Consider the following 14,262-nt stretch of genomic DNA (forward strand, 5'->3'; position numbering starts at 1 on the left):
AATTGTATATCTGTCGTGGTTCATTTTATCCTTCTCTGTTGCGTGAACCAGCGGTTAGGAGCGACACTAAATCAAGTGGGAATGAAACTCGTTGAAACAACGCTAGACATGGTAACGGATCCATGACTGTGCTTCTGTTATTATCAACGCCAGTAACGGTTAAACCTATTGCATGTGTGTAAGTTGGAAGTTACGTACATAACTTATGCACACCCGTTGTGTGTTTCGCGATCTCATATTTCTTTTAATTTGAATTTTATGAAACTTTTTGTTCGATAATTGATGTGCCATATTACATCCGTCACATTCAATGTTATATGGTGTAATTTCTTCAGTTGTGGTGTTATGTAAGTTACGAGGTCATTCCTGTGTTTGGACATGTGTTTGGAATGTAGTGTGTATCTTTCTCTTCGTATGTACATAGTGAGTAGAGACTGTCTGTCTTTCGCTAGAAGAATATTCTGCATATAGTTATTTACTGTTCTTGATATTTGATTTTGGAAATTTAATTTTCGCTTTGCTTGTATCTTCGAGCGTAAGGTGAAATTTGTACAGACATATCTAGTAATTTGTTAATCGTACTGTTCGAAATTATTGTGTGTGTGAATATTTCGGTGAATATAAACTACGAAAACCTGTCCTTGATTTTTTATGGTAACAAAGCAGTCTTTTCAGAAGAAACAATATTCATAAATCAGTCCCTTCGCAAAAAGCTAATTCTACGAATCTTGTTAGAAGAAACCGGTTGACGAAACTACGTGTCCCTTCAGGAGAGGTCTAATTTATAGAGGTAGCTTGCAAGAAAAAACCAATCTCACAAAAAGCTTGAGCATTCTTAATTAATCCTCTTTAGAATTCAATTACATTTATGCCTTTTGTAAATATTAATTCTAAAATAACGATGCTAACATTTCTAACCTACAGAGTATCAACAAATAACATAACGCAATTCCCCATTTCAATTAAATATGAAAAATATACTAGAGTCGATCCAAGATCAAACCCGGTAAAACAAACGACAAATTTACCTGAAAAATCCACTGAATTCGTTTCAATACATCCGTTATTTAAATTGCAAAAATCAGTTGTGTTTCAACGTCAATTTTTAACACCGTCCATATATCGCAATTTTAGTATGCGACAAGACGACAATACAATTCATTTCAACACCATTGAAAAGTATGGCTGGCTTCGGACAACCGGTTTCCGGCGTGGCGCCACTATGCTTTGGAGAAACAAGGAAATACATATGTATGCACCTTGCTTTTTGTGAGACAGAAGAACTCTGTGTTTCTGTTCTACCAACGTCGCTGTTGCGACGATTTGCCGCAAACCTAAATGGAGTTCGATCAATGGCAACGCGAGCACGTAGTCCTCGATGTTCGCGATCGGAAAATCGAGTTTTCCAAACTATTTCTAGTTTCGCCGGTTCCACTGTCAATCAACGTTTCTTCCTTTGGTTCCGTTTCTCTTCGATTCTCTCCTTTTTTATTGGCAAACACGTGTCACCGAGTATAGTGTTCGTCTTCGCTAAGCAAGCTTCTATATCAGCGATACGCGAGCCGGTTTCCCCTTCATATTTGTACAAGACTTCGTGAACATCGGACGTTTTTCTCCTCTCTTTTCGAATAAGAAAATCCTATCGTTGTTTAACTAACAATTGCATTTCTTTAAATGGAAATGTGGTCGTGTCTCCTTTATATTTTCAATTAGCCAGGGAATTTAGGTTTATTGCCGTGGAAACTTGATCGGTCGTTTACGTAAAGATCTGCGACTTTGCTTCATCTTCGAGGAAAATTTCATCGAATACAATCGTTTCACTCAATGATTGGATCAGTCGAGAGGGAGATTCCGTGACTGCCTGTATAAATATTGATCATAGCGTCTCTTGAAGGGAAGCTGTACCAATCTTGTTGATTTAACTACTGATCCTACTTTATCCTCGAGAAAAATTACTTACTTTGATTGTTTGACCATTAATTTTAGCGTTTCTTCGAGGGAAACAGTGTTGATCGCTCGAGTCTGCTTCTTTCTCAAGGTAAATTGTATTTACTATTTACTCGATCAGCTATTTTATTTTCTTTTCCCGGAGAAACCTTGTTTCTCGCCTGTTTGACCATCCGCGCTATTTCTTCTTTGAGATAAACTGCAGCGATTATTCGTGTAATCAACAAATCTACTTTTTCTTTCTTTACGAAGGAAATCGTGTGTTTAACGAAATCTCGCTTGTTTAGTCATTGATTCCGCTAACTTTTCCAAATAAATCGTCAATCATTCGCTCGATTGCCAATTCTAATTTTGCTTCGAAGCAAACTGCGTTGATTATTCGTATAACCTTTTTAATAGAAACTGTTTTTCGCCTATTTTATCGCCAATTTCCTTTTCAAAATAACATGTATTAATTATTCGTTTAATCGCAGATTTTATTTTATTTTATTTCTATTTCTATTTCGTTTTATCATCGATTTTCCGCCGTCTTCAAAGAAACCCACGTGAATTACTTTAATTACTTTTCCAAACTAATTTTATTTCTTTACTTTTAAATTAAGAAGCAGCAACGAAAATGCTACAATAACGGAAAAATTCTTCGGTTATCTCCACAAAGAACACGAAGGTGTCGAACTTAGTGTATTGAGACATTTTGTTCGTTGGAAGTTAGTCGACGACATTTGGAACGGAAAGATACATTTGACATGATTTAGTGTGACGTTGAGAGAGAAAAATGGTTTGATCGAGGGTGCCCTTAATTACTAATTTCATAACTTGCTGTTAATCGATCTGACAGTGATATTAGTGGATGTGGTTGGTAGTGCCTGATTAATCGTGATCGATATTTTGAACAAAGAGCAACGAGAAACGATCAGTTTGGAGTTTCACTTTGACGTCGTGATAATTATTATAGCGATAATTATTAGTTCTACCTAAGAATGTTACTAATAAATTAGGAAAAAGAAATTTTGATTGGATTCTTGATAATGAGTGAAAATTAATTTAAAAGATTGTATTTGGAATTTTGAGAATCGATCGAGTCCTCAGTTTCAGTGCAATGTAACGTTATCAGTCGCGTGAGTTTGGCTCATATGTGATTTATGTGCAAGCTAAATGTTTCCAACAAATTGTAGCATATTGATTTCTCAAAGTCCTGTATCAAATGTCTTGTAATTATAAGCAATTGTTTCGTTTGGACGATCAAGGGTAATATACTCTATTTTTGATTTTAAAAATGCCGCCATTTGTGTAGACGTACACACGCAAGTATTTATTATGTAGACACGATGGCTCGTAGACACGAACGTTTCTCGTTGTCGTATTTTCCAAACAGGTCAGTTATTTCGAGCACTCGACCACTTTCTCGCTCCTGACAATGACATTAGTCATTCTAATCGATGTCTCGAAATCGATGGTTCTTCTGTCAGCTGTTTCGTTTCCGTGTTTATTCCATATGATAATATTGTTTCACGTATTCGCTTAAATTTAATTGGCAAATGATTAATTTCCCTGAATCCATTTTCAAGTAAACATATCAGTTTAACCTTTTGCTCTATCTGATACGAAAATGAACAATTTGATATAAAAATTTTGCGAAAGATCGATATATTATTTTACTTTTAACTTGGAAATCGTTCTTTTAATTTTTCAATATCTAATTAACCACCTCAGTCCCTAAGACCGTCTGTTTTAACGAATGGTAAATAATCAAATAATTGCGTTGATACATCAGAAGTACCATCTTCTTATATCCCTGATATTAGTGTTAAAACAGGTTTGAAAAACCTTCAATTATTTCATTTATTCTTAGCCTTCGATGGCTTAAAATTTTCTCGGTTATTTTCCAATAGAGTTCAATATATTGATCGAAAACTTAGTTTAGTTAAGCACTGTAACCGGAAGTCACCCTTAAGTCGCCGGGTAAGAGGATTACGAGTAATAAACAAACAATATTAATCAGAAAATTATTCCATTCAATTTTTCTCCTGCATTTAATTAAATATGACAGAGTCAACAAACTTTCCTTCGGTTCTTCTATCTCATTTGCAAATCTATAATATCGATATCCAAACGATAACTCGAACACCATTAACCAGCACTCGAGGCTATTTCTTTCGTCGAAACTTTCCTCAGACATGCAGATATCACGTTGACATCGCCGCGTATACCGAATCAGCCCTTTTTAAAGATGATCTCGCGAGCGTGGTTCGTATGCAATTCAATTTGAACGAGTCGCGTGTCACGATTCACTTGACTCCCGGCACAGTAATTGGCCGGCACTCGAGCAAACACTTACACTTAATTTAACGTTTAACCGAATCGAAAACAAAGCGAACAGTTGCCGGACTTCGCTCGTTCTTTCAGTTCATTTCCGAACGTCTTTCGATCAGCATATCGGGTCTCCTCTTTCATCTCCGTTGCCTTTCAAAATCTAAAATCATAATTGAGACTTTGCTGCTCGAACTATGGAAGGGGAAAACGTGAATGACGGGTAAGATTGTTCCTGCGTTCTGTCAGAAAATAATTTCCTGTTTGTGGGAGAGGAAAGGAGCATTGTAATTGGAATCACAGAATGTGAAACATCAAAGGAACTGCCGAATGACATTTATTTCAAAGACTAGAAGACTGAAAACTTTGTTATACGACTTTTATACTGCTACGCCTGGAAATCAAGGATGGATTCTGTTTCAGCGAAATGAAGGACGAGAAGAGTAACTCTATATTGCCCACTGAAGCGACTCGATTGAGACCAAGATTGGAAAGTTTCGATGATGTTCTGCCGTATGTCGGTGACTACGGGAGATATCAATGGCTGTTGTTATTGTCGTTACTACCTTATGGCGCGACGTACGCGTTTCTGTATTTCTCGCAATTTTTCATTACGATTATTCCCACGGAACACTGGTGCAGGATAGACGAATTAGTAAACTCGAATTTCACCGAAGAAGAGAGGTAAGTATGTATAATGAAGGAAAGAAAGAAAAGGAGATATACGTAGCGACGAAAGCTCCTTTAAACTTTGAACGATATTTTTGATTGTTCGTAGAAAGTGACTTTAAAATATTGTGAAAAATATGCGAGATATCGCGATTTCTGGAATTTCTCGAATTTTCGAACATTTCGAAAATTATTAGAAAATATTGTAGAAAAATTTCACGATAAGATACAAGATATTTTTGGATTACTCTGTCTGGACTTTGGTTCTTATTTTAATAATTAAAATGATCAATCATCTATCGTATGGGGTGTTTAGGATTAAGATAGCGATTCCAGTGACGAACGTTTATCCTTATTACGAACAATGTCAACGGAAGGACGTAAACTTCACAGAGCTGTTGAAGAGCGATAAGAGCCTGAGCTCATCGGGCTTCCAAACAAACAAAACGATAAAATGTACTCAATGAGAGTATAATTTTACGCAGATTCCATATCCTAGTATAGGAACTGAGGTGAAGTATTCACATCGTTGTCTGAATCGCATGCTTCGAAATTCTTACACTTCTGCTGCGTTCTTTGGGTCATTTCCGATCTACTCTAACCTTGTTATAGTAAATTTCTTAAGTTTAAAGAAAGTATAAGACGATAATTGTTAGTACGGATAATTCCTCGTTCCGATTTTACGCGAACGTTTTTTTCAGAGCATAAAGAACTCTTTCATTCATCGAACTGCGAGCAGAATCGAGATATAAAAATTCGAAGACCGCAGCAGGATTAAAATTATATTCTGAAAAATATGAATCTGGTTTTTCGCTGACTAACTCTTAACCTTGGTGATTAGCTAGATTGGGTATGCGACCGAGAATACCTCGTATCAACGGCGCAGGCCATCTTCTTCTGCGGATCCATCATCGGTGGTTTCCTAGTCGGTTGGATCGCCGATCAGAAGGGTCGTATCCCAGCTTTAATGTTCTGCAATGGTATCGCCCTTTTTGCCTCCATTTTCACTGCCAGCGCAAATAGTTTTTGGTCATTCGCCGTCTGTAGGTTTCTCACTGGACTGGCGTTCGATAACTGTATCAACATTCCTCTGATTATCGGTAAGCCTTCTACGAAGTAGAAAGTGCGAGAGGTTCGACCGATAAGCCAATGTTTCAGTCACGCGAGAGATAACGTTAGTATGAAGTCAATGTTTCTATTACGTGAAAGATGATGTTGCGTGAGAAATTTTTGATGAATTGTTCCTCGAAGATAATTTTGACGTTGCTGTACTCGATTGAACTATACGGTTCGAGTTCTTGATTCAAGAGCTTTTGCCACCACCAGAGATGAATATATTGATTTTGTTATTGTTAAAGATCGTTTCATCGATTTTCATGTCGTCGAGGATAGTTATATCTTGATATTCTTAAATCGAGTTATACAAGGTGGTTGGTAACTGGTGGTACAAGCGGAAAGAAGTCGAAAATATAGAATACAAATTTTCTTTTTTAATTCTTCCATCGAGACAACGATCTACAGTGAGATCCGTTATAACGAGACGCGATAAAGTGCACGCGTATCGAGCGAAAATTCAAAGTCGATTTTCTCGAAAACAAAGCCTCGAACGAAAAATTTTTATTCTATATTTTCGACTTCTTTTTTCGCGTAGAATCACCCCCTTTCCGCTTGTACCACCAGTTACCAACCACTCCGTATATTCGTTCGAAATGAAAATTATCACAAAATTTTCAACACGTAATTCGTTTAAATACGTTAGAAGCAAAACACGTGCATTATGTAGCGCTTTTTGTTATACGGACCAGCTCAAACTCGGAACATTCACGTTTGCAGAGTAAACGGATTAATTTAAAATCGGAATTATATTTATAATCTTACAATTATCCTACAATTATGTTGATGGTATCGTTCATTCGGCTCGTCATCAATTGCTCCATATTAATAATAACCGGTTTCACTCGATAAATCTTCCATGTTCTATTACTGCAACATAAAGAATAATCGTCGTTAAGTATCTTGATATAATAATCAGTTATTCCGAGAGTCATCGACGATCAATTATCCCGCAGTACTCGAATATATGGCTGTTTCGAAACGAACGTTGGTCGTGAATATCGCCTTTGGCGTATACTTCGCAGTGGCCAGTACAATTTTACCATGGATAGCCTATTATATCGCGAACTGGAGATATTTTACTTACGTTACTGCCATACCGCTGTTATCTGTCGCTATCACACCGTGGATTCTTCCCGAGAGCGCCCGGTAAGTAAACTCCTAATCGTTCGATTATTCGAATTCTCAACTTGCGCTTTGAGATTTATGCAAATTTACTTATCGATCCATATCACTCGTATTTGCTCTGTTCAAGCTGGTACGTTTCCAACGGGATGATGGACAAGGTTGTTGAGAAACTACGGAGAACAGCTAGGATCAATCGCAGAAATCCAGACTCGCGTATTTGCAATATATTCGTCGTAAGTTCGATCAAATAGAATTCTAGAAAGCTTACGCGAAATCATACGGTACAGTGCTTGAATCTGTGCTGACAGATATATTTGATTCACGTCGAAAACACACAGACTCGCGAATGTATTTTAACATGCATAGACAGGTTTTAAAAATGAAACGCGATGAAAAATGAAATATGAAATGAGACTTGACTGTCGCGATTCCATTGTGGTATTATATCGATCTCGTACAAAATTTGAAGTAAATCTGGGAATTTATATAGAAATTATAAAATATTTACAATTTACAAGTACAATCGGGGATAAAAATAAGCTGCTATAGTTAATGGAAATAGATGTGAAGAAAGTATAATCAAATTAGTATCAGCCTCATATACTTGAGTTTTATTTATTATATTTCCTTCTAATAATATGCAGATAGTTCAGCAAATGATTGAAATGAATTTTTACATTTTCTCCACTAATCCACTTAGTTTTGTTCCCGACTGTATTTCGGATCAGAAAAGTATTTAATCAACCAACCACGCATTATATTAATAAATCTCGATATCAAAAGCCATGCCGACTAATTCCATAAAACAAAATGCAAAGTGCCACTGTTCGTGCTATCTATTAATGACGAATAAAATGAAAATAAAATTTCTTTTCAGTGTGTTATGAATTTTGAACTGTGTAAGGGCTAAAGGCACGACTCGTATTATATCTTTCGTTAATTATTCTCGAAATAAATTCTTGCAGAGTAACATGGAGGCACCGGACAAAATTCAAGAATCAGCGACGCTGCTCGATCTGTTCAAAACGCCACGGTTGGCGAGAAACACTATTCTTCTAGTTGCATTCTGGCAAGTATAAGATACGAGTTCATGTTACGAGAAAACCTTCATAAATAACCGATACAATCTTGTAGGTGTTTCATCCTGATCTCGTTCGACGGTCACGTGTATTCATTAAAACTTATCCAGAGCTCGGTGTTCGTGTCGTTCTCGATCGCCTGTGCCACAGAACTTCCAGCTGGGTTATTACTCGCCCTGTTGCTCGACCGATGGGGTCGTAGACTCTGCGGATTTCTCACGATGGCAATGACCTGTGTACTCAGTATCGCTGAACTTATGCTGCATTCCAGTAAATATATCGATCTGTTTATTAAAGTAAAATTAAAACGATTATAATGACGTATTATTGAGAAAAATCTGAAATTAAGTTGATGATGAATGTAAAAGAATTTTGGCAACTTCGAAGGTATTAATCTTGGAAAATAATTATTTTGATGGAACTAGAATTTAGGAATTATTAGGAATTAATTTAGTGGCGAAATTGAAAGAGGTGTGCACATTTTAGAAGCAATAATTTTCTATATGTTGGTTTTCTAGAATTTGGAGATTTATAGAAGTTTAAAGTTTGTGAGAAATTTTAATTTGATTTTGATTAAGCTTCGATCGGACTATATTTTTAATTAAACTTACAATCAAGTATTGTGTACCCAGGATTAATTTTGTATTTTTTAATTTATTCCCCAGTGCTCGCGAAATTAGTAATGTCAATATTGTCGCGATTCTGTCTGAACATGGCAGCCAATGTTGGTCTTCAGTATGCAGCAGAACTTCTGCCCACGCCAGTCAGATCGCAGGGCGTATCTTTCATTCATATTTTCGGAATAGTTGCACACTCTTTGGCGCCATATATCACTGACTCGGTAAATAAATATTTATACTACTATTGTTGTTACAACATTTTTGAAACACCGCTAAGTACATCCACGTTCAACTTCTCTTTAATTTATTCCAAAAGATACAATAAGCGCTATTAGAAATTATGAAAAAGTTCTCATGTAAATTTTCTCATGAAAATGTAAAATAGTTTTTTTCTTATCTTAAAACAAGTTGTTTCCTGAAGAAGTTAAATATTATAAAAATCTGATCAAAATATTTCTCACTTTCTAGAAAGCCCCTTTTGGAAGTTGCAACCAACGCTTTTCTTTAACTGATCTTTAATCAAAAAATTGAAATTTAAAATAAAAAATGATGGAATAACTTAAGATATGAAACTATATTGGTTGAAACTTTCTAATGAAACTTTTTAAATGAGAAATACTTTGACCAGATTTTCATGGTATTTAACCTTTGCTCATATAAATTAATATTTGTTCATTAGGCTGCAATTTGGGAGGGATTTCCAATGCTCATTATCAGCACGGTGTCCTTTTTTGGCGCTGCACTGGTTTTGTTCCTGCCGGAAACTATCGGCCAGAATCTTCCTCAGACTATCAAGCAAGGCGAAGAATTCGGAAGGGACCAACATTTCTGGTCGTTGCCTTGCTACCATAAGACACACTTCAATGGACATCAACACTATCACTCCTGTGAACGATAATTATCTGATTTTTAATAATAATTCAATTAAAAAACACGAAGGAGGATTCGTGTTTTTTTAGAAGTAACAATATTACAAGCGGATCAGTCTGACGATTTTTGTACGAGAAAAAATCGGAACATATTATTTTTCTATTCTCCTACATTAATTTTTATTTTTATCGTTTACGTTTAAGAATTTGTAAGCCTTAATTCTAAAAAGAGCGAGCTTAGAAATCGTGTTCCTATATAATTTTTATTATTATCTTTTAAGAGCTTTTATAATTTTAATGCTAATTTTCACTTGCGTTACGCACGTTCGAATCGTTCAGCGGTTGGTGCTAATTTGATATTCAAAGATATTACGTAGAATAATATCGAAAATGTTACGTAAATTAATAATTACGTAATTTATTAATTACGTAATTTATTAATTACGTAAATAATAAATTAGGGAGATATAAATTTTTGATTCCTTTAATGTTTTTAACATTTTTCACTGGAATATATTGGACAAAATCTTATTTAAAAAAATAGTACGTTTAGATAATTTGTCTTTGTGAAAAGAAACAGTTTTATATCTTTTGAACGATTATCCACGTATTTTTAACGATTATTTATCTATTCGTTATATTTTTTTGTACGATTTTAAATAACGTACAATATTAATAAAATCCAAGCTTGAAGACTTTTTAAATTATTGTTATAATTTCTTCAGCACCAACTGCTGGACTTTTATTTATCTAAAACGAGTTGTGCGTACATTTAAAAAAAATAACTCTAATTGACTGTTTCTATGGTTTAGGAAGAAGAAAAAAAGAAAGGAAAGAATATTGTAAGCAAATCGTGCCATCGTATGACGATCAGTGTTCGTCGTTGTGCCAATAACAACGCAATCAATCTGAAGAAACCTATTCATAGTATTCATAATCATCACTCACGTATACATACGCGTATACACTCACGTCCATAAGATTGATTCACCGAATAAAACTTCCATAAACCTTAATATAAGAAACAATTCTACTTTTTATTTGCACACACATCGACGAATCCCCCGAAACAAAAATAAACTGCTAAATATCTCTATAATTAAATACATTAATGCTCGATGATCCTCGTTCATCATTATACGTCTAATCTAACTCCATCCTATAATTAGGAGTTCTACGATAACGATCACTTATGTTACAATGTATTAACCCTTAACAGCCGAACTTAATTATAATTAATTATAGAAAATGAAATGCTTCATTATACGGATATTTGAAGTAATATTCTGTATTATACAGGGTGTCTGGTAATTGATACTGTGATAACCAGTGGTTAGTTAATGTGGTTAATAACCAGTGGTACAGGATAATACTATGTGAAAGGATCTGTTGAAAATATAGAACGAGAGATTTTCGTACGACGTTCGAGAGAATGAAATTCTGAAGCTTTGTCAACTCGTGTTCACACGACATTCACGAAACATATTCAAAATTTATTTTCTCGAAAATACGAAGAATCATCAGTTACGAAACACTCTGTACTATATCACATTATTATATCACTATCGTATTGATAAGAAATGTCGATATTATAACTCCTTAAGACTCCCTTAATATTTATTTGCGATTCAGCTTAATATGTATTGGCCCTGTGTAGTTTCAAGATTAAAAATATAAAAGAATTCATTCCTGATTACGATATCGTACGTGATTTACAAAATCATCGACCGTCAAGGGTTAAATGAGAATTCTCTCGTCCAGAATTATTTTCCAGACGATCGAATTATATCCATTGTATCACGAGGATCGAACTAACTTGTAGCCTTGAACAATTATGTACAGTTGAATCTCTAGCGTAGGAATATTTCAAAGAATCTCAGGTTTTGAGGAACGATAGCTGATACTTGCAACGAACAATAGTATGTCTTTTTAATCGGTAACTGAAAGCAGGGGCTAGTCTCATAAGCACGCGAATGATTCTAACGATCGAATGATTCTAGTTGCTAGAATCATTGTTTAAAGGTGGTATAACGGAGATTGTGCGCTTAAGACGAACAGGTCGGAGGATCTAAAGGAACGAGATTGGAAATATTCGCGTCTCTTCACGAATCAGAATTTTACTATTTCTAATTGAACACGTGACGGAGTTTCGATCTGTTTCAAGTAACATTTAAACCTGAGTGTTACGCCGGGCGACTCTCTGCCTGGCCCAGGTCACACACCGCGGGCCAGACGGACACCAGATGTCCGCTCTTCCGCACGGCGTACCCTCAATAGCCTTAAGCATCCGTCATAAACCCGAGTCACTTGCCTGCTAAGGTCCTTCAAACAAACATCTGTTTCCGAGGAATTTCTCGAGACTATTGTCTACCACAGCTTAACTAAGGAAAGTTGGTTTTTCGCACGTACGCTGCAACTGTCCTCCCACTAACCACTTTCTCTCGAGGGCGGTTGAGACCCTTCGTTTAACCAATTAGAAACGAAGCCTATTCCCTCACTCTCCTAAATAACATCGGCACCAACAAATCCGATGGTCCCGTGCGCTAGACACACCCATCCTTAGCTTTCCTCCGACACATCATCGTCTCCCAAGACGGTACTGATTTTACATCCTTCGAACGGTCAACATCCTTCGAGCGGGTAGACACACCCGCAGATCAGTCACTCATTCATCTGGTACATACGCACCAGTGTAACTGCCTTCGTTATAAGTTGTGGAATAAACGGTGAAATATAACTTACTATACTGTGTCATATTCATTCAACCACCTCTGTTATCTTAACCGAAACAGGGGAACGACTACTTCGCGGCGTCGATTCACCGAATCGTAGCGAGAATTTACGCCTCTCGCTGACGCGTTTTCCTCGCGACCGCGTCTCTCCGCGAACGGTCGTAACACTGAGCATTTTCAAAATTAACTCATTATCTATCAATTTTTCTTCTAAAATTTGTATATAATTCTATAAATTATTTACTTCTTTTTCCATTGGATTTAAACAGAACAATTTCGGAAGAATGTCGAACATTATGTTAATATCCTTTGTATTAAAAAAAATTCCTGCTTAAAAAGATCCTACAACTTTCATTTTATAATCTCAATTGGGTATGATGGTAGCTAATGAACGCTTAGCAATTAATTGTTTTAATGCATTCCATTTTATGTATGATCAGTAATTACGAATTCAAGGATACTTATTAGAAGTAATATTCTTATTATATCTAAATATATCAAATAGAGATATTTCTCGTATTAATACTGAAAGATCATAAAAAAGAAAATATCATAAAAGAATTTCAATCTTGATGTTTCATTAGAATAATATATATATATATATGTATGTATATATTTAAATTAAATAACAGAGATCTCAGAGTTTTCAAAGCATTCAACGTGTTGATGCATAAATGGATGATGAAAAAAAGCCACGTTGATCGAGCGAACGCAAAATACACTTCGGTTTAAAAGTCGATCGAAACTCTCATTTCAAGTGTCGGCGATTTATGAATCACCTATATTGATACAAAGGCGATTCGTAATAAAGGAGACAAGTTGAAAGCTTGACAATGCGCGAAGACAGCTCTCTTTTTGTGTTTCGAGTCTCGTGGCAATCCTTTGTTATTCACGGTATTTCATAGTTAAATCAATTCAACTAGAGTATTCCTTCAACGAGAAAAGAAGAAAAAGAGCAAGAAGAAAAAGATATAGATCTTTCTTTTCGATTTTTAAAGCGAAAGATGCATAAATACTATGGTATATTATTTCCTTATATATCGTTTCCTTTGATACGTATATCCAATACTGAATTTAATTGTACATTTACATAAGATACTCGAATCGTTTCTCATTTCCAACACTTTACCGACGTTATAGTACGCGAAATAATTACATCGCAATATGTGAACGCAACGTACTTTAAATGCCGCGTTCTGAATTCTTTAAATTTCTTCACATTTTTATACAGTCATTCCAATTGAAAAAAGATACACTTTAAAGAAAATTATCTTGTGTGCAACAAAGCTACTTCGTCGATGAAGCGTCAATTAATTGCTTAAACGTATACTTTGTGTAATTTGACGATTCTTGTCTCTTTCACTGCAATAATCGATACTTCCTCCTAGTTTCTCTCAATAGCTCTTCAATCTCAATACGTTCGTAATATCTTAACATCTAACATCACACGCACACGTTTAATAACTATATTTACAACAAATTTGGCAAGTTTCACGCCACTGGCAATTTCATGTCACTGACAAGTTTCATGTCATTGACAAGTTTCATGCCATTGACAAGTTTCATGCCACTGGTAAGTTTTACCCTACTGGCAAGTTTCGCGCCGTCGCCAAATCTAACCACTATAACCTAGTACAATCCATTTTTTGAACACTGCCAGTAAACGCTGGATTTGAAAGGCCTTTCTTCTTTCTATAAGATTTTTTCAGCATTTTGCTCCTGTCAAATTGAAATAAACGATTATTAGTAAATTTATATTGACATAAGGCGGAGGAAGAATATTATAGAATCTATA

The 14,262-nt window shown here is 35.5% G+C and overlaps 2 protein-coding genes and 2 pseudogenes across 2 annotated transcripts in view; 2 read left to right on the top strand and 2 right to left on the bottom strand.

Annotated features, from left to right (window-relative positions):
• Positions 1–14,262, bottom strand: part of LOC126876029 (uncharacterized) — a 107,321-nt gene that overhangs the window by 52,668 nt on the left and 40,391 nt on the right. The window lies entirely within an intron of this gene.
• The window catches only part of LOC126876030 (uncharacterized), a 143,037-nt gene that overhangs the window by 26,976 nt on the left and 101,799 nt on the right, over positions 1–14,262 (top strand). The gene's annotated exons all lie outside the window — the stretch shown is intronic.
• LOC126876047 (carcinine transporter-like) lies at positions 19–11,431 on the top strand (annotated as a pseudogene).
• Positions 13,063–14,262, bottom strand: part of LOC126876027 (carcinine transporter-like) — a 57,420-nt pseudogene continuing 56,220 nt past the window's right edge.

This window comes from Bombus huntii, unplaced genomic scaffold, assembly GCF_024542735.1.
Source record: "Bombus huntii isolate Logan2020A unplaced genomic scaffold, iyBomHunt1.1 ctg00000062.1, whole genome shotgun sequence".
NCBI classification, from domain to species: Eukaryota; Metazoa; Arthropoda; class Insecta; order Hymenoptera; family Apidae; genus Bombus; species Bombus huntii.